The sequence below is a fragment of the Camelus ferus genome, chromosome X (genome assembly GCF_009834535.1).
Source record: "Camelus ferus isolate YT-003-E chromosome X, BCGSAC_Cfer_1.0, whole genome shotgun sequence".
Lineage (NCBI taxonomy): Eukaryota > Metazoa > Chordata > Mammalia > Artiodactyla > Camelidae > Camelus > Camelus ferus.
The window spans coordinates 42,234,662-42,258,671 of NC_045732.1; the positions used below are offsets into that span (position 1 = coordinate 42,234,662).

The 24,010-nt window shown below is 40.9% G+C and overlaps 1 protein-coding gene across 6 annotated transcripts in view; it reads left to right on the top strand.

Moving 5' to 3' along the window:
- Positions 1-413: 413 nt before the first annotated feature.
- Positions 414-24,010, top strand: part of JADE3 (jade family PHD finger 3) — a 138,694-nt gene continuing 115,097 nt past the window's right edge. For 3 of the 6 annotated variants that reach the window (XM_032475920.1, XM_032475919.1, XM_032475915.1), the window contains exon 1: positions 642-947. The gene's annotated coding sequence lies outside the window, so the exon portion shown is untranslated. Of the gene's footprint in view, positions 502-640; positions 948-24,010 lie in introns of those variants that run through there. The other 3 variants (XM_032475918.1, XM_032475917.1, XM_032475916.1) reach the window with 2 other exon arrangements.

Here is a 24,010-nt window from a genome sequence, read left to right on the forward strand (position 1 = left end):
ATCTTCACAACAACACCCTGGTTAGTGTTTGATTGAATAACTGGGGGCTGTAGCCTCACCAAGTTGACTCATCAAAAAGCCACACAACATCAGAAACCATTTGTGCTTGAGATCGAATAAATTTATTCTGTTAATAGCCACTTTGGCTTGGTTATTATGGGTAATTCAAGCGCAAACGACTTAAATCAATAGTGGCCGACAATCGGTTGTATACAGGAGGGTCCACTTACAGAACTTTAGAGTTGAAAGGGGCCACGAAAAGCTTAGTGTTTTCAACACAGCCAAGGCACCTCTTGGTCGTCAGCCTCTCGGGCTCTTGGCTGGGCTGAGGCTCCTCCCCGCAGCAGCGCGCCCAGCAGGAGCAGAGAGGAACCCACCTGGAGCCCGGCGCCGCGGGTGCGGGAGCACCAAGTGGGCGGGGCCTCGAGGCGCGCGGCGGTGGCCTCGGCGCCCAGCCCGCCAGAAGAGCGCGCGGCAGGCGGACGGCGGGGAGCCAGTCGGGTAGGGCGAGCGCTGCTGGCGGTTGGCTGGCGTTGGGGGGGGAGTGGAACGGGGGGAGAGGGAAGGAAGGGGAAGAGGCGGAGCGTGGGAGCGCACAGTGTCAGGAATACAATAGTGCTCCGCGCCGCTTCAGCTGCCGCCGCCGCCGCCTCCGCCGCCGTCGCTGCCGCCGCCCAACCGCCTGCCCAGCGCTGAGGCCTGACGGGGCCAGGCAGGCGGGCGGGCGAGGGCCGAGGGCGGGAGCTGAGGCGCGGGGGGCGGCCCCGGCGGATCCGGCAGCGGGGCGGGGGGGCGGGGGTGGGGAGGAGATAGGGGGCAGGTGCGAGGGAGGGGAGAGAAGAAAGCGAGCGGCGCGGGGGGCGGTTACCACCCGGACTAGACTCGCCCGGCACGTTGCCGGGCCCGAGTGTGGAGCCGGGAAGCAGCGGCGAGCGAGCTGCGCCAAGGTAGGCGCCGCCGAGCCTGCACGCGGGGCGAGCGGGCTTGGGGGCGTCGCGTCGGGTGGGCAACGGGAGTGGCGGCCTCGGGGAGTGGAAACGGGCGCCGCGGAGCGCAGCGTCCCGGCCCAGCCTCGCCGCGCTCGTGGTCGCTCCGGCTCCACACTGCGGTGGCCTCCGGCGTCCCCGACGCCTTGGGGCCGAGAGCGTGTGTGGGCTGAGCTGAGGCGACGGGTGGCCCCCTCGGCCGGCCGGGGCATCGCCGGGTGGCCGGCGCGGGGGGCGGGGGCGGCCGGCCGGGTTCGATTGCGGCTACACTCGGGCAGGAATTGAGCGCCATAACTGTTGCGGCCGTTCCCTCCGGTGCTCACTCCTGGCGCCCCCTCCCTCCCGGTCCTCTGCCTGCTCTCAGGGCTCCCGGGGTCAGAGACCCGCGGCGGGAGGACCTGCTCTGCGGGTCGCCTGGGGCCAGATGCTCCGGGGAGCTGGGACGCGCCCTGGTGGTTTCGATGTTGTGGTGGGGGAGCGGGAAGAACCGAATCCCAGTGACCCGGGGCCCGGCGGTGCGGGCGGCGGCGAGGCTCCCGGTGAGCCCGGGCGCCCCTCAGACTGGCGAACTTTCCCTCCCCCTGGCGTCATTGTTCGGGCGCTGCCCGGCCGGGGCCGCCGTAACCGCCGAGCGCCGGGCGGTCCGGGGGCGGGGAGGGGGGGCAGTGGTGGGAAAAGCGGGAGGGCTTTGCGAGTCTTAAGGGAAAAATTCCCACCGCTGGGCACGGCGAAGTTAACTTTTCTCTAGCGATCGAGTTGGTTTTATTCCCACCGCCATGGGGCAATCGATTTAAAAAAAAAAAGGATAGCCTCCCTCCGATCTTTTCCTCTCGCGTTTCAGAGCCACTGCTTCTGTGAGGTCTGGCTTTAAATTGCACGAGGCAACCTGCATTTATTATTTGTGAGGAGAAAGGGGGGGCGGGATCTCGAGTGTGTGACCACAATGGTGGTTTGTGAAGGCATGTTAAAAGTTGGTATCATTGTGTAGCCCAGGGACATATGTAGCCCCTAAGCATTTGGCAAGAAACTTGTTTGGCCGCTTCTCTGACTTTTTGAGTTGCAAGGAAGTTCGTGGTCTCGGATGTTCGAGAGTTTTTTGTTTTTTGTTTTTTGTTTTTTTTTTTTGGATGTGAGATCCGTTCATGTGTGAAGCTGAGAATGAGATCCCCGTGCCACACCACCTCTGCCGTCTGATTGTATAAGAAATCAAAACCGACTTGATGGTGATTCCATTGGTGTGGAGGGAAAGGCGACCTTATTCCCTATATTCAGCCTGATAAAGATAACTGCTTCTTCCTAAACTCGTAAAGAAATGGAAAATAATTTAGGTAAAGACTGGTTGCACAACATCTTGGCTTAGTTTAAGCAACCCAGACTCCACTTTCCTAGAGCAGTTCTCTTAAATACCTTCTCTGCATCCACTTCTTGTCATCTTGGGGGTGGAGGGGGCAGTAAGAAAGGAGTCGGCCTGAACAAAGCATTGTGTTTTTATTTAATTTAATACTTTTCATAACATCTGTAAACAATGGGAATGTGGATCCCAGGCCTCTGTACCCTTTGAATAGTGTAGTTCTCATGCTTTTATAGCATCATGTGATTACTCTCTGGATAAGTGAAAATAGATGGTTTTTTCCCTCTTTTGTTTAGCCTAGGAGTACCTCTATAACGTATCATTTTCTTCTTCACTTACAGTGAGCTTTAAACTTAAATATTTGAACTGTAAAAGGATAATACCTTCCTTCAAGGGGTGAGGGAATTACGTGAGATCTTCTCAGTGTTAGCTACCATCCTTGGCACCTTTTCTTCAACTGTGCTCTTCTGTGCAGTTTTGTTTGCTAGAGAAGTCCTCTTAACCCAATGTCGTTGCCTTGACAGAGTTCCTTGCATTCTTCGTCCAGTCACTTCTGGAATACTCGGGGGTCCTGGTCTGGTTCTAGGACCCGCACACTTTGTGTCTCCCCCTTTTCTGAGTCGTGTTACTGTCCCTTGGCAGTGCGGTAGATGCCTTCTCACCTGTAGGAGTTGGTGAATCTTGGTCACAGGTAGGGGAAAGTGGAGAAGGGCCTCCCACTCCTTCCTGAAGTGTTTGTGATCAGCGGGCTACCAGGAGTGACTTGGAAGCAGCCTTAGGGGCACCTGTGACCCACCTTCTGGCCTGTAGAGGAGTCTCCCAGGCATAGGACGGGTAATGGTATAGGGCTTTCATCATACCTGAGACTTAAGGGTTAGTGAAAAGTTAAAATATTTAAGACCAAAGGATGTTGAAGACTTGTAGGTTGAGTAAGCTTTTCTTGATGATGCTGGTCTTTTCCTTCCTTTGTGTTCTACCAACCCTGACAACCCACTTCTCCCCTGAGCTCTGCAAAGTCATTTCTTTTTGCACACTACTTGAGGTCTGACTGGAACTAGGCAAGTGTTTTGGGGGAGGCAGAAGGCATTGGGTGTTCTTGAAGACATGACTTTACAGAGGGGTCTTAGAAGCTTCGATCAGTGATACGGGTTGAACATTATAGGGCATAATACACCGACTTCCTCATGGAGCTTAACACAAAACAGGAGCCGAGGAAGGTAGCAATCATATGTTGGTTTACGTTAAGAAAGTCTCTCATCAGGGGATAACTTCCTATGACCTTTACTTATCTCACCTTATAGGTGAGGGTTTAGTGTTGGGTGACACTCGTGTGGCAGTCTCCTGAAATGGCTGATATGGGGACATTTGAATGGTTTACAGGTTTCTACCTGTTGTTCCACTTACAGTGGCTAGGAAAGCCGAAGCATCCTGGTTCGTGGGGTGGGGAAGATCTAGAATGAGTAGATAGAAGTGATGAACAAATAAAAGGATGCTGGCAACTGGTCATTACAGACCAAGTAACTACTGATGTGAGTTTTCTGTTTTCTGGAATCTGTGTGACTCCCTCATGGTTGTTTTTGCCTCCTCTCTGTAGGTCTCTCCATTGACAATAGCAACAAAGCTATTACCATCAGAACTGTCTCTGCGCTTCTTCTGGGGGACAGTGAGAAAAAAGAGTCCTGGGGAGAATTTGCCTGACCCCATAGCTAAGCTTGGGAAAAGGAAAATAAGAACCCAGAGGGAAGCTGACTGAAGAAAGTAGGGGGCCTGGTGTGGGGAAATAGTACTGGGGCTTTGACCAGTAGGAGATACCTGTGTGTTGAGTAATACTGTTCAAGCAGTAAATAATTTAATCTCTGTCCCAGCCCAGAAGCTGTGGCTGAGCCCTGCTACCCAAGGGCCTCCTTGTCCCTTGATATTGGCTGATAGGCAAGGAGACCCAAGCTTGGAGTGTACTTTTTGGAACAGCTGATAAGAGAATATGGTACCAGCATGGCCAGTACACTAGACCGTGTGTGTTGGAATCTCCTGGGAAAATTATTTTTTAGATTTTCAGAGGTTCTTATTTTGATATGATAATTTTAAAAAGTTGCAAGAGTAGTACAAAGAGCTCCTGTATTCCCTTTACCCAAGGTCACCATTGACGAAGTTTGCTCCCATTTGCTTTATCGCTTGTACTTACTGTTTCTTTTTATGAACCATTTGAGAGTAACTATTGAGATATTGGTATTTGTCAAAGGTATCCAGTCATGAGAGTGGCTCAGGGGCAGCCACAGGGAATAGCAGAACATTGGTGAGCAAAGTCTACCTATAGCTGTAGAGCATGCATCGGTAAATCACGTGGACTCTCTGGTGCTAGATACAGACATCGTTATCAATTGTAAAAGTGGTTAAGATAAACTCTTTTGTCATCATTTTTGTCAAGTTTGTTCTTAACCATGCCGGATTTTAATAGTGTTACGAAAATCCGCTCCACCACTCCCCAACTTTACACCCATAATATATTCTCCAACATTTTCATTTAATTTATTTAGCAAACATGTATTTGCTAGGGGTAGAAGAGGTGAAAGACATTCACCCCCTTGAGAGCTCAACATCCAGTGGAAAGGTAGTAAGGAAATTTACTGTCACAGTCAAGGGGAAGAATATTCTGCTGCAGGGGTTTACAGGACTGACTGGAACACCAGGCTGGTTAAGGATCTGAAGAGTTAGATACCCGGGAGTCATGTGGGTTGTGTGTGAGTGAATGTAAAGATCCTTCTTTCCCAAGGCTTGCTGCTCTTAGATGACAGGTTCATGAGTTAGGGAAGCTTTTGGTGTCACATACCCAGCATAGGCTGTGGGGTCAGGCCAACTTGGGTTTTAATCCACCACTTGATTTTGGCCAGTTACTTATCTTCTTCTCTGTGCCTCAGTTTCTTCATCTGCCAAATTACATCACAAAAATAATAATAATTGAAGTAATACTTGCTTTGTAAACATTCATTCTTCTTCCCTTCCAAAAATGCAGTACCGGGGGGCGGGTTAGAAATAGCACAAAAGGTATTAAGTATTAAGGTGAGATCCAAGGAGGTGTTTCTATTTTTTCTGCAAATAAATATCTGATTATTAATTGTACTAAGAGTTATGATGGAGATTACTGTGAGATAATAGCGATAACAGCAGTGATGATTTGTTCATCATTTCCTGTGTGCTAAACACTGTGCTAAGTGCCTATCACAGGATATCTTTCTAGGTACTAAGCTCAGAGAGTTGAAGCAAAGGTAACTTGCCCAAGGTCACACAGCAAGCAAGAGGGAGACCAGCAAGGTGCCCTGGAGCCTGAAGGATGAGCAGGAATAAGTGAGGCAAAATTCAGAGAGAAGGGATTGCCAGGCAGAGGGAACAGCAGGTGTTGTGAGGGCACTGAGATGTGGGAGAGAGATGTGGAAAGGATCCACAGAGGTTTGGCTAGGACCTGGGGAAAGAGATGAAATAGGCAGGGGGAGATTGACAGGGCCTTATGGAAGCTCGTTAAGGAGCTTGTGCTTTATTCCAAGGGCTGTGGGATGCTGCTGGAAGTTGTTTTTACCTTTTCTTAGACCACGCAATGTGTGTGTGTGCGCGCATGTGCATATTTAATCCAGAAGGATGTCCAGTGAGGCCTAAACAAGTGGCTTAAGAAAGTCATTTCTCTTTCAGTGTCTTACTTTGTGATACAGTAGAGGCAGTGTTTCTGGCTCCAATGTGTGGATCTTAAACATTTTTTACTGCCCACCATTAACACGGCTAAAACAAGTTGCTGTGATGATGCTGGAAGAAGCTGGTTCTGTAGAATGCTTCTAGAAGGAGGTTTAATTGGGCTCATGTATCTGATGCTTCTTAGGCTGTGTTAAGGGAGCTCTTTCAGCTTTCACAGAGCCCTGTCAAATGGGGGAAAATGTAGAATTGGAAGAAAAACTAATTCCTGGAAACCTGAATTGTTGTTCATGTTAGAAATGGAACTGTTGAGTATAAGACTTTGGTTTAAATATATCATGATAAAGATGCTTCAGTGACTAAATGGAAATTTTTTATGTTTTTTGTTTTTTTGGTGTGAGCCATCTGTGATGGCAGACAGCACATTTGTGAGAATCTGGGAAGACTTAGGAATTTTTTCGATACTTATATATTTATTTATTCTCATCCAGGTACTGCAGGTTTTTCTGTTTGAAACTATTTCTTATGTGCAGAGTGAACTTCATAGGGAAAATCAGTGTTCTCTTCCCCGTTCCATATGTACAGGACCACAGACATTTACTTTGAAGTAGCCTATGACAATTAGCTTTTTTTTTTTTTTTTTTTTTTTTAGTGGTGGGGAGTGGTTAGCTGGCAGCTGGATGATCTAGGATGGCCTCACTCACACATCTGGTGGTTGGCATGCTGGTTGGTATAGGAGGCCAAGCTGGGATGGCTCATCTCTACTCCCCAAGTGGTCTTTCCTCCAGCTGGCTAGTCTGGACTTGTTCACATCATGATCTCAAAGGCACAAAGAGTAGCAAGCGACAGCAAGCACCAGTGCACAAGCACTTCTCAGGTGTCTGCTTGTGTCATATTTGATAGTGTTCCATCAGCCAAAGCACAGTTCTTCCTTGGCCAAGCCCAGAGTCATTATAGGGGGATGTGGGGGAAACTTCCAAAGGTGTGGATGAGGAGAAAATTGGGGACCATTACCACAGTAATGCATAATAATTTATTAATGCATATAACCTCTTTTCCTTTGCTAAGTCATGTTAAATGCTCATTTATAAATGCCATGTATTCTTGAAGCTAAGTAATGTGATTGTGCTACCTTCTTTTCTGTTGAGTGAAGCTGAATGATGTTTTTCCTAGGAGGAAGCCAAAGGGAAATGATGCGGCTCTAGATGTAGATATCCTCATGAGTGGCTTGGCTGCTCACTGATCTTGTGTGGCTATTATCAAAGGAGCCCCTGGGTTTTTTCAACCTCCCATTCAAGCTTTATCACAAAAACCATAATGTACAAGATTGCACTAGGTTTTGTAGTCAAGCAAAAAAGGTGGTAATTGGGAATCCATCACTACTAAAAGATGAAAGAAACATTTGCAGCCTTTCTTCATAACCTTTCTGTGATTTATCGTTTTATTTAAAAGAAATCCTTATTTGGGCATTATAATAAGGACAAAGGATACTCTGTAGATATGTTTTATTTGGTCAAGATTTTAAAATCTTGTGATTGCAGTAAAGAATCCAGCATTGTGCTGTAAAGTGAGTGATCAGTGACCAGCGATTTGGGCCATCAGCCTTTGGCCTTTGCCTGTGAAGATTCTATAAGTAAGACCTTTTACATACCTGAAATAAGCTTCACAACCAGCTTGTGGCCTGAAATACATTACATGAAAATGTATGTGGAACCTAGGAAGCATGTGTGGGGAACTGAATAGAAAGCTCACTTTGTACATCTTAGAGCTGTACATTCCTCCAGAAAATTGCCTGGTAATAGAATCTCAGCTTGCTTTTTTCCCTCCTAGGATAAAAATGAAAAATCCCTGACATTTTAAAAGTCAGTGACTTGGAAAGAGCCATCAAAATTATAAATGCACATATCATTTGACCCAGCAAACACTCCCAGGAATATGTTCGACAAATATTTGCATATTACTTGGAGTATTGCTGATAATAGCAGAAGAGTGGATATGTCCTAAGGATCTGTCAAGGTTTGATTATACAGCAGAATATTACATTGATATTGCATGATCTTCGAGTTGTACAAGATGAAAAAACAAGAAACAACAGCATGTATTGTATACTACCATTTGTGTAAAATAGATAGTGGGGCAATAATATGTATATTTTTGCTTACGTACACATAAAACATATTTCTGCAAGGATATTTAAGACACTGATAGCTTTGGGGCATACATGGCCAGGAGTAGAGGGTGGGAGGGAGACTTTTCACTGCATAAACTTATATATATTCTTTTGGAATTTTAAGACACATGAATATATTGTCATATTTAAAAAATTAAATACATTTATTTAAAAAGAGATGGTATATGGTGATGGTGATGTAAACTTCCATGGACTTCTGCTCAAGTTGACCTGGTCAGAACTATCCCTGTTAAAAAAATAAATCCAGTCAGTTTTGTTTCCTAGAAATGCCTCAGAATAGTATACTTCTGAATTTTTTACTATAGCCCTCCCTTTCCCAGAATGTCATTTGAGTGGAATCATACAATATGTAGCCTTGTTTTGATCTCGCTTCTTTTACTTGATTCATCCATGTTATGTGAATTAATAGCCTGTTCCTTTTTATTACTGAATTGTGTGCTATTTTATGGATGTACCACAGTTTGTTCATTCACCTGTTTGAGGACAACTTGGTGTCTTCCAGTTTCTTGGTGATTATGAATAAAGCTGAAATAAACATTTTGTGTGGACATAAGTTTTCAGTTCATTTGGGTGAATACCTAGGAATGGGATTGCTGAGTTCTTATAAGAAACTGCCAAACTGTCTTCCAAAGTGGTTCTACCATTTTGCATTCCCACCAGCCATAAAAATGAGGAATGTGTGTCAAAGTTCATCTTCCTGCATATGGATGTCCAGTAGTTCCAGAACTATTTGTTGAAAAGACTGTCCATTGAATTGCTTTTGTACCTGTGTCAAAAATATAACTGTGCTTGTGTGGGTCTATTACTGATCTCTATTCTGTTGGATTGATCTGTGTGCCTCTATCTTGACTACGATAGCTTTATAAGAAGTCTTAAAATCAGGTAATATGAGTACTGTTATTTTTCATCTTTATCAGAATTGTGGTAAGAGAGGACATCCTTAATTTGTTCCAATCTTGGAAAGCATTCTCTCTCTCACCATTAAGTATGATGCTAGCTGTAGGTTTGTTTTTGTTTTTGTTTTTGTTTTTGTTTTTGTTTTTAATATATACCCTATTGTGCTGAAGCAGGCCCAAGGTGGTTATCTTTAGAAGGCCTGCTTGCAAGATTGGCCCTTGGCTGGTGTCTGGGAAATTGGCTTTTCAAACATTTTGAGAATGAAATATTACACTCTACCTTCATTTATTTCTTCTCCAATGCTCTTTATTTCTTTCTATACCAATCCAAGTTCTCACCTTAATCATAATCTTTCTGCATGAAGAATTTTCCTTTAACATTTCTTTTATGTCAGGTCTGCTGGCAGTAAGTTCTTTGTTTTTGTTTATCTGAGAAAGTCTTCATTTTTTTCTTCACTTTAAAAGGACATTTTCATGGGATATGGAATTCTGAGTTGACAGTTTCTTTTCCTCTCTCAACATATTACTCTACTGTTGCCTTGCTTGCATGATTTCCTTTTTTTTCATGGTTTCTGTTAAGTCTACTGTAATTCTTATCCTTGTTCCTCCATAGTTAATGTCTTTTTTCCTCTGGCTGCCTTCAATCTCTGTCTTTGCCTAGGTGTGGCTTTTTTGTTTTTTCTTATTTATCCTGCTTGGTGTTCTCTGAGCTTCTTGTATCTTTGGATTGTTGTCTGTGACTAGTTTGGAAAGTTCTCAACCATTATTTCTTCAAAATAATTCTTGTGCTTTGTTCTCTTTTTTTCCTTCTTTCTGGGGTTACAATTACAAATACGTCATACTGTTTGATATTGTCCCACAGTTCTTGAATGCTGTGTTCTATTTTTTCCACTCTTTTGTCTGTCTTTGTTTTTATTTTTATTGACCTGATCAATAAACTCGATCTTCATGCTCACTGATTCTTTTCTTGCCTGTGTCAAGTCTGCTGTTGAGCATGTTGGCTTTTTTTTTAATATGTTTTCATTGAGCATCTCCATTTGATTCTTTATTACACTTAACCATTTCTTTGCTGACATTATCCATCTGGTCTTGCGTATTGTCTACCTTTTCCACTAGAGAGTCTTTAATGTATTAATCATAATTCTTTTAAATTTCATTTCTGATAGTCCCAACTTCTTTGTCATACTGAGTCTGGATCTGATGATTGTTTTGTCATTTGGAATATTTTCCTGCCTTTTATTATGTCTCATAAATACGTTGAAAGTTGAACATGGTCAGGAGAAGAACACAGATTTCCTTCTGCTCGGCCTTTAGTGTAGGGGTTTAAGTTAATCTAGTCAGGAGTTGGCCTGTGTTCGATGTTTGTTTTTGCTGTGGGCACCAGAGATTTCTGATTCCTCTAGTGATACCTTCTTTTTGACTCTTGCTTGGCTTTGGGTTTTTCCTTTGTGCTGTTTCCCAAGAGCCTTCCCTCATAGCTCTCCCAGTTGTATTCCACTGTTACTAACCACGTAGCTGGTGGTAGTAGGGGAGGGGGAGTTCTCTGATGATTTGATTAAGCCTTAGACTTAGTCAGGTACTGGAACTTGGATCTTGTGTATTCTTCACAAGATTTCTTGCCCCTCCTGCAGGGGTGGTGTTTCTTTTTCTTTTTTCTCTGTTCCACCAGTATCCTCAGGCCATGGGTTTCAAGTCCTTCCTCCACTCCCCGATGCAGATTAAGCTTTTTGTTCTGTACTAGAGATAAAGGAAAGGGGTCTGGGTGGATTTCACAGTGAGTGCTATTTTCCTTAGCCAACCAGCACCACGGTGGGAGCTTTCTGTGGGATTTTCCCTGATCCTCTCTGTAAGCGTCTGGTGGGATTCCTGTAAAACTTGTAAGAGGATGGGAAACACCAGTTTGGAGCCCAGGAACTTCATACTCTCATGATGTTCCATACACTGGCCTCCAGTAATTTGTCAGAATCTCTAGTTTAATTTTCCTACCACCTTACATTCTCTGATCCTGTGTCTACCTGTAGGCACCTCTTTTCAGATATCAGGATAGTGTTTTGCCGTGTGATTTCACTTCTCATAGGTCCAAGAAGAGTCGGTCGTTGATTTTTAGTTTCTTGTCATAAGGGTGGAAATGATGGTTTCCCGATGCTTTACATGCCCAAGCTGAAACGTGAGCCCTCAAATAAGTTTTAATCTACACAAATGTCTAGTGCACAACCCATAGAAACTCAGCGCAGGTTAGTTTTTTCCCCCTTGTTTTTCTTTTTCTCACTCTTTTGAATTTTATGGTTTTATGGCAAGGGGGCCAGGAGTAATTGATTCTGGTTTGGGTTTTCCCTATTTTAGGCTTTAAAAACTTGTACACCACTGGCAGTATATGTTTGTCTTGCTCTCTTCCAAAATTCTGTGTATGGCTTTGTAATTATTAAACATGTCGTTAGCACTCAGTAATAATTTGCCTCATTCAGAATTAAGAGCATTTCTAGATTATAGGGTTTGTTAGTGACCATGTGTTGTCATTTTTGTTCTTCACATTCCCAGGTGCAATTCAGTGCAGCTAGTATTTGTTGAGTGCCCACTGTGCTGTGAGTGAGGCACTAGGTGTTGAGTAGGATGCAAACCTCACCTGGTAAATGGAGTAACCAGAGGGTTCCTGAAGGCAAGTTGAAACCCCATGGATGGAAGTATATTGCCACTTGGGAAACATCTCCATTTCAATCTAGAAAGATTTTTGAAATTCTTTAAAATTGTTTATTTTTAATTATACTAGTGATATGTGAATGCATTCTAGTAAAAACTGAAAAGTTGTAGAAAGATCCATGGTTAACTATGACATCCTCATTCCATCACATTTTCCTTTCCAGGGTTAATTTTGATTACTTTTTATGTTTTACTATGCAAATTGCTATCAAATATCATACCATATAATACATTTACTGAAATACTTTTATTTTTAAGGAAATAAGCACTCAAGTTCACTTAACTTTTAAGGAATGTTTGCTAATGATAACTGTCATCATTCAATTTGGATGTGTGGCCTAATAATGGTTCTTTGCTTCTTATAATGCAACTCTTCTAACTTTAAATCTGAAAGCTAGTGTTAATGATAGGTAGAACTGTAAAAGTCTGCTGTGAATAAATGGGAAATACAGAAATTTGTACTGACTGAAAAGATGATGACCTGTTGCCTTTTTCTTTAATTATCATACAGTAAAATTGACTTGGGAGGGGGGGCTGTGTATAGTTCTTTGAATTTTGACACATGTATAGATTAGTGCAACCACTGTTAATGATCAAGGTACAAAACAGCTCCACCACCCCAAGAAACTCTTTTGTGCTACCTCTTTCAGTCACACTCTGTTCCCACCCCAACCTCTGGTAGCCATTGATCTGCGCTCTGTCACACTATAGTTTTGTCACTTTGATGTCACATAAATGGAGTCAGACTGTATGTAATCTTTTTGGTCTTGCTTTTTTCACTCAGCATAATGCTTTTGAGATTTATCCAAGTTGTGTGTATCAATAGTTTGTTCCTTTTTATTATCGAGTAGTATTCCATTCTGTGAATGTACCATGTTTGGGTTGTTTCCAGTTTGGGGTGATTATAAGTAGAGCTGCTATAAAAATTCATGTACAAGTGTTTGTGTGCACATAAATTTGCATTTCTCTAGGGTAAATACCTGAGAGTGAGATTGCTAGAATTATACTGCCATTCATGGTAAAACTAATTAGCTAGAGTTTGAATGCTAGAATGGATAGAATAGCAGAGATCCAAGTTATTTAAATCCTGCTTTTGAATCTTATTAGCTATGCAACCTTGAGTGAGTTTGACCTCTCTGTGCCCCAGTCTCCTCATTTGTAAAATGAAGTTATTAATAACCACGGGGATTATGTGGAATTAATGGCATATTAAGAATGAAATGCTGAGCAATATCTGACATACCAAATGTATTATGATCATCATCATCATCATCTCTTGTTTAACAGAACCTTTCCCTGTCAGAGACATTTGCCTTTGGTTAATTAAAATGGAGAAATTAAGTAATCCGTAGGTGTGGTGTGTTTGGTAGGCAGGCCTTCAAAGCATGTTGTCTGTGGGCGAAATTTTAAAAGTTGTCCTCAGTGATGAGAAAGTTTAGGAACGGAGATGGATGGGAATCCAGTTTATCATACAAAGATTGGACCAGATGCCCAGTTTTGATGGTTTTACTTGTCCTCCAACATTGAAGAATCATGTTCACCCAAAATTTAGTGCATTGCTATACTTCATAAAGAAACTTCAAAAAGTAGCTCAGAAGCAATTAACACTCCTTGAGTGCTTGCTGTATACCAAGCCCAAGGCTAGGCACTCCTCAAGTGTATAAACCTGAGTACCTCCCCACAAAATAAGTTATCTGGATAGTCACTGAATGTTATTTTTATACTTTTTTTTTAAAGCTAACTGTTGAGGACACTGATAACACATGATATCTTGGAACCCCTGTGATATGAACCATCTATGATTTCTCAGATCCTAAAATAAAACACATCTTTTTACAGGAAACCTCCTCAGGTTTGAGAAGCACATTGAGGAGAGAATTAGCAAAAACTCAGCATGCCCACCCAGATCTCTTCCTAGAACACTATGTCATTAGAAAATGCAGCGGAGGTCCCTTTCTCGCGTAACTGCTGTATAGTATGGTCTGGCTAAATCTGAGCAAGCACAATGGCAGAGGAGATGTGTTCTCCCTGGAGAGCTTTTCCCTCTCCTATGGGATACACACAAAGGGCCAGCTATTCACCTCCTAGACAGTGGATGAAGTGCTATATATGTAAAGAGGAACCTAAATATCCTTTCTTTTCTTGTTTATTAGTTCGGTTGTTTTGTAGTGTTTTCATTTGACACAATGCATCAGCAGAGGACAGTTCTTCAGGTGGCATTTCAAGGCAACTGGGTGGAACAAGGAGTCTTAAGCACACAGTCTGGGAAGTCATCTCTGAACTACTTCCTCACTGCCTCCCCTCTCCCAGTACCACAAATAATCCAATACTCAAGTTTACCTGGAGCCTTTCCTTACAACTGGATCATCCTTTCCTCTCTGCCCTGCCAGTCAGTCCTGCCTGGGCCAATTCTGAATTCTTCCAAATTCTAGCTCAGCAGATTTCCCCCTTCCCCAAACCCCGCTCATTTGGATGTCATCCTCTACACCATATTCCTTCATTAAGTCCTGCCTTTCTGTCCACTTTAGCACCTAATGCCATACTTCCTTGCCCTGTGACCTATTTTGTTATACACATGACCTGAAGGTTTACAGCTAGATTGCCACTGCCATAGTGGTAGGAAACCCTCAAATTCTCTACATCCTATTTCTCTCACACACTTGAAAGAGAATTGCTGCCTGCTAGTTAATTAACAAACCAAGGTCAATTCTCATTTTGTGTTAAAAAAAATTACACGTAACATGTTCTGTTGGCCACATAAGTCCTTTGGAAAGTAGTAGTTTGGGAAAGAAAATATACATTTTGTAGACTGTCAAAAGAAAACTGATGTTTTACCATGCTCCCCCTGTGAAAAGTGTGACTATGCAGTCTGCCTGGGCAGAGAATGGCTTCGCAGTATACATTATAGTCAAAGTGCAGGCAGCTTTTCCCTGGCTGCATCGTGGTTTCTAGCCTTCCCTCATGACTCCTTGCCCACTTATAATGTTAAAGAGCACTAGATTTTTTCTTTTCAAATATAAGCAAAACTTTGTAAACAGTTATACCCTACTTGTCTCACATGAAACTGGCGTCTTATATAGGGGGTGTGTGTGTGTGTGTGTGTGTGTGTGTGTGTGTGTGTGAGATGAGCCTAAATTTAGCTCTTTCTAGGATAACCAATTAAATCCAAGATAAACATTTTTTATACGTCTGAATTAACCTGCCTGTAAAAGCTCCAATTATGCCCTTTAGCCCCTTGAGCAGAATCCATGTAGGCACTTGCCTTTAGGGAAACCATCTCTAGGCTGCTTTCTTGCCATGATCTCTATGCCACTCCAGGTCCAAATCAACTTCCTTCCAAACTGCTGTGCATAAAGATGTAGGTTCTAAAGGTCCCTTCCCTGTACTGCCATACCCACTCCTGCCACTAGGCTACCACGTACCCGTGGCTGCTTGCTCACTGCATGGTAGGTAGTGTCTGTACTCCTGAGAGCCTAGCGCTTAAAGTTCCCCACACCCAGTCATAACCTTTCCCACCATCCTTACCCCTTATGTCTTAAATCCTCTTCTCTACCCACTCCACCAAAGCGTGCATTCACTAGAGTCTAAACATACCATGAGTCATCCTGCCTCTCTGTTTGTACTGCCTTCTGCCTGAAGTTCTCCACATTCCTCTGCCTTCATTCCATCCTGTGCGTTCCTCAGGATCCACTCATTTTTTTCACCTCAGTGGTTCCTTCCATCTCTCAAGGCCCATAGGACTAAATGTGCTCAACACTCATTTTCCCAAATGGGATGGTGTGATAGTAGTGCTTAATGGCTACAAAGTCATTTCATCTCTGTATATATACCACGTGATAGTGTACTTTGCAGCTCTTCCCTTCAGGAGGTGAAGTCTGGTTCTCTACTCCTTGAGTCTGGGCTGTTCTTGTAACTTGCTTTGGCCAATAAATGCAGCGTGAGTAACTCTGGGTGACTTTTGAGCCTAGATCTCAAGAAGTCTTGTAGCTTTCCTCTTCTCCCTAGGAACCCTGTAGCAACCATATGAAGAAGCCCCAGCTAGCCTGGTGAAGTAAGAGAGATGATGTGGAGAGGCCAATCAACAGCCAACCATCAGACATGTGAATTAGGCTGTCTTAGACTATTCAGCCCTAGTCATATTGCCAGGTGACTGACTGCATAAGGGACCCTAGAAAAGACTAGGAGAAGAACCACTCAACTGATTCTAGCCCAAATTGCTGACCCACAGAATTGTGAGCAAAAAATGGTTATTTTAAGCCACGAAGTTTTGGGGTGATTTGTTATGCAGCAGTAAATAAGTGAAAGGGCAGGGTTTGTATTGCTGTATTCTTGGTGTCTAGAGGGCATGGCCATGGTAGATTTTCAATAAGAGATTGTTGTGGTTCACTGTCATCATGGTGTCACTCCTCTCTTTACTTAGTCAATCAAGCTTCCCAGTCCTCGTGTCTCTCCCTGGTTCTCAAACAGTTCAAAGCTTGGGCTCAATACTGTCTTCCAGAATGACACCTTGCAGTTCTTCTTCACTCCACTGGACCAGCATCCATCCATTTGCTCCTTTCACAGCCCCATGACAGGTCACATCTCTCAGCTCTGTGCTGCATCCCTCACTTCTTACCTTGTTTGTTCACTAACCCTGAGTGGCCAACCCATAGGCTGTTTTCAACCTCCCAGCTTTCCACCATCACTCTGAACCCTCACTACCTGATTCACATGTGCTTGTAATTAGGAAGGGCCTAGGAGACTGCCTTTTATGAATGAGGAAAGGAAGGCCCAGATAAGTAGTAGTAGTAGTAGTAGTAGTAGTAGTAGTAGTAGTAGTAGTAGTAGTAGTAGTAATAAGTTATTAATTAATAATAAAAATTATTATTATTATTATTAATTGGCTTATTCAAGGTCACATGATAGCAGTATCAATACCAGAACCCATATCTCATGCAGATTATTACCTAGTAAGTTGCTTATTTGTGCTTGGTTCATGTGTGTGAAACAGTACCTTGTGGTTTAGACTGTGAAAGTTCTTTGAAGACAGGCATGATATCTTTTACTTTTCCTGCCTTTTCACATTCTCCTGCTATCTCCAAAGACTATCCTGTAACTACTGGGCACGTGAGTAGTCAATAAATACTTACTGATTAATTGACATTTAAAAAGAAATTACGCTTGGAACTGTTCTATATCTTGTTTGTGGTGGTAATTACAACAATACGTATATGTCAAAACTGGGACTGTACATTAAACAGGCTAAGTTATACTGTGTATAATTTAAATTAAGGTATAATCAAAGCAGTTTTGCTGAAGAAATCTATCTGATATATGTGGCTAAGTGTATAGGTAACATGTTACTGTGAGAAAAGAAATTTGGCCCATTGCAAATAAATTTGCACATAATAGGCACTCAGTAATGTTACTTTCCTTCCTTCTTGCACACAAATGCTGCATAATCACCTATCAAGACTGCTAAAGAAAGCATTCCTGCTGTAGGAGATGACTGGATCTCAGAAGACTTTTAAGATCCTATAGTTGGTTTGAAAGGTAAATAAATGGCTATTTTGGAATGTGTGTGTAAAGTAAAATATGTGAACACTGCCACACTACTCTAAGTGCAGGCCCCCTTAGAACCTTAATTTTACTTCCAAAGAGACTCAGGTATAATACTATTAGTCCTCTGTTGATAGAAATTATTTAAAACTTAATACAAAAGGGTGAGCAAATGTCCTTTCATTGTCATTCTGGAGCATTGACTGAGAGGCCCACCCAAGGATTATTTAGTTCTCTAGGGGATTACATCTTTGTTTGGCTCATTATTCACTAATGATTAGGGTCCAGACTTTTGGAAGTGACACGTTAATTTACAGATTTTTGTTTGGCAGAGATGAAAAAATTTCTATTTGGTAGAAGAAATAATCCCAAACACTACAGGTTAACTGCCCTGTAGGGCACTAATCACTTTTCTATCTAATGTAACTCTCTGTCTAGCATTTTTATTTTCAGTATGTATAGATACCGAATCTCTCAAATATTCTTTGAGTCAGCCTTACATCATACTGTTTCCCTCACTAATAAATTAATTTTTGATGTGTTCATTCTGTATTTGTATGTGAGTCATATTTTTAATTTTTAAAACTATATTTTGACACCTCAGGCATCCTACAGCATTGTCTGTGGACCATGCCCCATCCTCTACAAAGTCCCTGAAATCTACTACCGATTGATGGTTTTAATGGTGTACCAACACCTTGAAATATACCTTTGTGATCATGGTGGTACCTGAAGAGGTCTTCTCAGGAAAAAGACTGAATACCTCTGCAGGTGCTCAAGAACACTGCAGAAAGACATTCTGAAACTACTCTCACAAAATGAGAAATGAATGTTCCTTCTTATCATGTTACTGTTCTATCTAAAAGCCAAGGGGATGACATTAAGAACCTTTGTTTTAGGGATCCAGAGCAAACAGACTCATACTGGGCCCTTCTTTCCTGTCAGACACTATTCCTATGATCTGCTTTTGCTAGTAATGGCCATAAAATAACTATATTGGAGCAATAAAAATTGATAAGCTACCAGCTGCCTCAAAAGTCTAATAGCTTTGGCAAAATATACTACAGCTCATTGTGATAGAGCCTTATTTTCCCTAACAGGTTTTATTTTAACACTTTCCTTTTCACACTACTGAACAGCATAATCAAATCAACAAATTCAGCAAATGCTCAGTGTGTTCCAGGTACTAGGCACTGCTCAGCCCCCTGCCCCAAGCAGACTCCACTGATTGGTAGTGTCAGTCACTGATTTGTAGTTATCCGGGATGCAAATGGAGAGCAGAGCCTAAATGGAGGGTTGCAGTCTGCCCGGTCGGCACTCAAAAAATTTAAAATGGAGTCAAGCAAAAGAGTGGATCTCTTTCACATTAATAAAGTACAAGACTTAATTATCTATAAGACCACTGAGTATTAAATACATACAGATTTGAAACATCCTGAGAAAAAGGAAGGGCAGGTTAAAACATGGTTCACTAACAAACTGGTATTTATAAACATTCTAAATCAGCCTGACAACTTTATTGAAAGAGGTATGAAACAAGTATTTTGAAATGAAAACTCAAACTCAGAAATAATCCAGAAATGGTGCCCTTTTATACAAAGACCAGAGTGCTAACTTTCCATGCAGCATAGGGGATCCTCTGCAGAGGAAGTCTGAACCAAAATTCTAAAACAACAGGGAGGAGGGCGTGAAGTGGGTTGAGGATATGGAACAGGAGTAGGGGAAATTTTTTCAACCTACTTTCCCCCTGGTGATTATTTTTTAAAACTCTGTAATATTTCACAATAAAATGTTTTTTTTTTTAAGTAATCAGTTTGGGCCAGCTTCTGCCTTGGGATGTAGGAGCTGGAAGTAGTGTTGCTCTCACCCTTACAATTTAGCCAAGCTGAATTCAGATTCATGATTTTTATTGAACCCATCAGGGAGGACTATTTTGCTCAAGTATTTGTTGAGAGGAGTATTCAAGTATTTTGCTCATTTTAAAATTTGGTAGTTTGTTTTCTTGCTATTGTGTTTCGAGAGGTTTTTTTTTAAATTTTTTTACAACATTCTGGATAAAAGTCCTTTGTTGGTTATGTGATTTATCAGCAGATATTTTCTCTACATCTGTGGCTTCACTTTTCATTCTCTTAGTGGTGTCCTTTACCAAGCAAGATTTTAATTTTGATGAAGTCCAATGTGTCATTTTTTAAAAGAACTCATGTCTAAGAACTCTTTTATTAACCCTAGGATATTTTCTCCTATATATTCTTCTAAAAGTTTTGTAGTTATATATTTTACATTTAGATCTATGGCTGTTTTGAGTTAATCTTTGTATATGATGTGAAGTTTAGGTGGAGATCTGTTTTTTACATATGGGTGTCTAATTGTTCCTGCACCATTTGTTCAAAAGACTATCCTTCCTCCTTTAAATTGCTTTTGCATCTTTATCAAAAATCAGTTGTCTGTCTTTAGGTCAATATCTGGACTCTCTCTCCTGCTCCATTGTTCTGTTTTTATCACTTCATCAATATCACTGTCTTGATTACTATAGCTTTATAGTATGCCTTAGAATCAATTAGTGTGGTTTCTCCAACTTTATTCTTCTTTAAAATTGTTTTTAGCTATTCTAGATCTTTTGCTGTTCTTTATAAATTTTAGAATCAGCTTGTCTATGTCTACGAAAAATCCTACTGGGATTTTTATTGGAATTAGGTTAAATCTAATGATGAATCTGATGAATTTGGGGAGAATTGACATCTTTAATATGCTGAATCTTCCACCACATGATTATAGTATATTTCTCCATTTATTTAGATTTTCTTTGATTTTTTTTCATGGAAGCATCAGTGTTTTGTAGTTTTCAGCATATAGATCTTGTACATGTTTTGTTAGATTTATACCTAAATACTTCATTTCTTTGGAGCTATTGTAAATGATGTATTTTTAAAAGATTCAGTTTCTAGTTGTTTATTGCCACCATATAGAAATATACTTGATTTTTGTATTGACCTTATATCCTGCTTCTTTGCTGAGCTATTAGCATATAGACTGCCTGATATATTCTAAACAATCATGTTGTTTAGGAGTAGGGATAGTTTAATTTCTTTCTTTCAATCTGTATACCTTTTCTATAATTTTTGTCCCTTATTGCACAAGCCAAGACTTCTAATATGATATTTGATAGGAGTAGTGAGAAAGCATATCTTTTTCTTGTTTCACCTTTAAGTTCTTTATCAGGTTGAGGAAGTTCCCTTCTATTCCTAGTTGCTGAGAGTTTCTATTATGAATGCATTTTGAATTTTGACAAATGCTTTTGTTGTCATCAACTGATATGATCATTTGGTTTTTCTTTTTCAGACTTAACATGTCGATTATGTTGATTTTTGAACGTTGAACCTGCCTTGCATTTCTGGAATAAACCCCACTTGGTTGTAGGGTTTTATATGTTGCTGTTAGATTTGCTAATATTTTGCTGGGGTTGCTTGCTTCTATATTCATGAGGTTATTGGTCTGTTGTTTTCTTTTTTGTATTACATTTGTCTGGGTTTCCTACCAGGGCTTTAGAAAATGAGTTGGGAAGGATTCTCTTATTTATTTTCTGGAAGACATCTTGCAGAATTGGTGTTATTTTTTTTCTTTAAATGTTTGTTGGAATTTGCCAGCAAAACCATATGGGCCTGGGCATTTCTTTTAAAAAAGATTTTTAGCTGTGAATTTAACTTCTTAATAGATGGGGGCATTATTCAGGTTACCAGTTGCATCTTCAGTGAGTTTTGGTAGTTTGTGGTTTTCGAGCAGTCTGTCCATGTAAGTTGTCTAATTTATGTGCATAGAGTTATTCATGGTAGTATCCCCTTATTCTTTTAATGCCTGTGGGGTCTATAGTGATAATCTCCTCTTTCATACCTGATATTGGTAATTCGAGTGTTCTCTCTTTTTTTTTCTTTCTCAGTTTTGCTAGAGATTCATCAGTTTTATTAATCTTTTCAAAGAATGAGCTTTTGTTTTCATTGATTTTTGTGTATTATTTTTCTGTTTTCAGCTTGATTTCTGCTTTGTATTTCCCTTTTCTGCTTGCTTTGGATTTATTTTGCTCTTTTTCTAGTTTCCTAAGGTGGAAGTGTAGATTACAGTTGACCCTTGAACAGCAGGAGTTTGAACTCCGTGAGTCCATTTATATGCAGATCTTTTTCGATAGTAAGTACTATAGTACTACACCATCCACGTGGTTGGTTGAATCCATGAATGTGGAACTGCAGATACAGAGGAACTGAGGTTTTAGAGGAACCATGGATAGGGAAGGCCAACAATAAGTTAGACGCAGATTTTCGACTGCACGGAGGTTTGGCACCCCTAACTCCTCCATTGTTCGAGGGTCAGGTATATTTATTTCGGACCGTTTTTTCCCTAGAAGGGTATTTACTGCTATGAATTTTCCTCTAAGCAATGCTTCAGGTGAGCCCACAAATTGGGTTATGTTGTATTTTCATTTTTCTTTAATTCAAAATATTTTTTAATTTCCCTTGAAAGTTACTCTTTGAATAATAGATTATTTAGATGTATGCTATCTAACATCCTAAGTGTTTGGAACTTTTCCTCTTATCTCTCTGTTGTTGATTTCTATTTTAATTCCTTTATGGTCAGGGAATGTATTCTTTATGATTTCAATTCTTCGATATTTGAGGTTTGTTTTGTGACTCAGAATGTGGTATATCTTGTTGATAGAATATATATTCTGCAATGTTCTATACATGTCAGCTAATTCCACTTGGTTGACAGTGGTGTTCAGTTCTTACATATTCTTGCTGGTTTTCTGTCTACTAGTTCTATATATTAATCAGAGAAGAATATTGAAACCTTCAACTATAATCGTGGATTTTTCTACTTCTGATTTTTATCTTGGGGGGAAAATCAGAAAAGAACAGCTTTACTGCTTTGCCAGGCAAAGGAGAGTCACAGCAGGCTAATGCCTTAGAGTGCTGCTAATTTTAGATCAGACAGTTTTTGCTTCACATATTTTAAAGCACTGTTGTTAGGTGTTTATACATTTAGGATTGCTAAGTCTTTTGGATGGATTAATAACCCTTTTAGCATTATGTCATATCCCTCTGTATCCCTCTTTATCCTTGTAATTTTCTTTACTCTGAGTTACTTCTTTTGATCAGTGTTTGCATCATAGCTTTTTTCATCTTTTGTTTTTTATCTGCCTATATCACTATATTTGAAGTCATTTTCTGATAGACATTGTGTAGTAAGTGGGGTCATGAGTTTTAAATCTGTTCTGACAATCTCTGTCTTTTCATTGTATGTTCAGACCATTACACTTAATGTAGTTATTGATATGCTTGGTTTAGGCCTACCATTTTATTATTTCTTTTCTTTGTGTTACCTCTGTTATTATTTCCTCTTTTTTTCTACTTTCCTGCCTTTTGGATTGTTTGAACTTTTTTTTAGCACTTCATTTTATTTCATCTATGGCTTTGAGTTTATCTCTTTGCATACCTTTTGTGGTTGCTCTAGGGATTATAATATACATATTTAGCTTTGCGCAGCCTACTGAGGAGGTTTTTTTTAATGGAGGTACTGGGGATTGAACCCAGGGCCTCGTGCATGCTAAGCACGCTCTCTACCACAATCTCCTTAGAATCAATACTTTACCATTTCAATAGAAAGGCAGAAACCTTACAGCATGTAGGTCCCTTTACCCTCTCCCCTTTATGTTTTATTTGTCTTATATATTACGTTTACACATATTGAAAATCCCTTCACACATTCTTATCATTTTTGCTGTCAGTTGCCAAACATATTTTAAATAATTTGAGAGAAGAATAGTCTACCATATTTACCTAGATTCTACCATTTATGTTGCTGTTCCTTCATTCCTAATGTTCTGAATTTCTTTCTACTGTAATTTCCCAACTTTCTGAAGAACTTACTATTAGCAGTTCTTTTAGAGCAGGTTACTGGCTATAAATTCTCATTCCTGAAGGACTTTTTGCTGGATATAGAATTATGTGTTGACAGTTCTTTTTTCCCCACAGTTCAAACATGTGCCATTTCCTTCTGACCTCCATGGTTTCTGATAGAAAAAAAAAATCCACTGTCATTCAAATTGTTATACCCCTTTAAGGGTAATGTGTTTTTCTCTGGCTGCTTTCAAGAGTTTTTTCCTTTGTGTTTGTGTTCAGCAGTTTGATTTGAATATGTCTGGACATGGGTTTCTTTGGGTTTATTCTGTTTGGGGTTTTTCACTGCTCAGGCTATTTAAAATATCATAAGTAAGCTCTAGATTCCAGAATAAATTGGAATGATAATGATAAAAGACTTCTTTTGAAAGTGTCTTTGCTTCATAGGGACCTGCAGACAGTAGAAATTGAAGTACTTGCTGTAAATTCCAGACAGAATTTAACGTTAGTTTAGTAAATTACTGTTGTAACTCCTGCTCCCTTTCAGTGAAGTGGAAGATTGTTGCAAATGGACTAGAATGGAGAGAATTGAGCCCCAGAGAGAATGAGTGAGTTTTATAGCTTTACACACCTAGTAAGTTGCGGGTCTGTAAGTTAGTTTTCAAGTTCTGTTTATACTACTATAATACGTTGCTCTGCACTTACAGAATTTGTCCCTCCTCCCAAGCTGAAACTTTAACATAAGTTTATGGTGAGATGCTGGTTTGAAATGTCAGTTTTTTTCT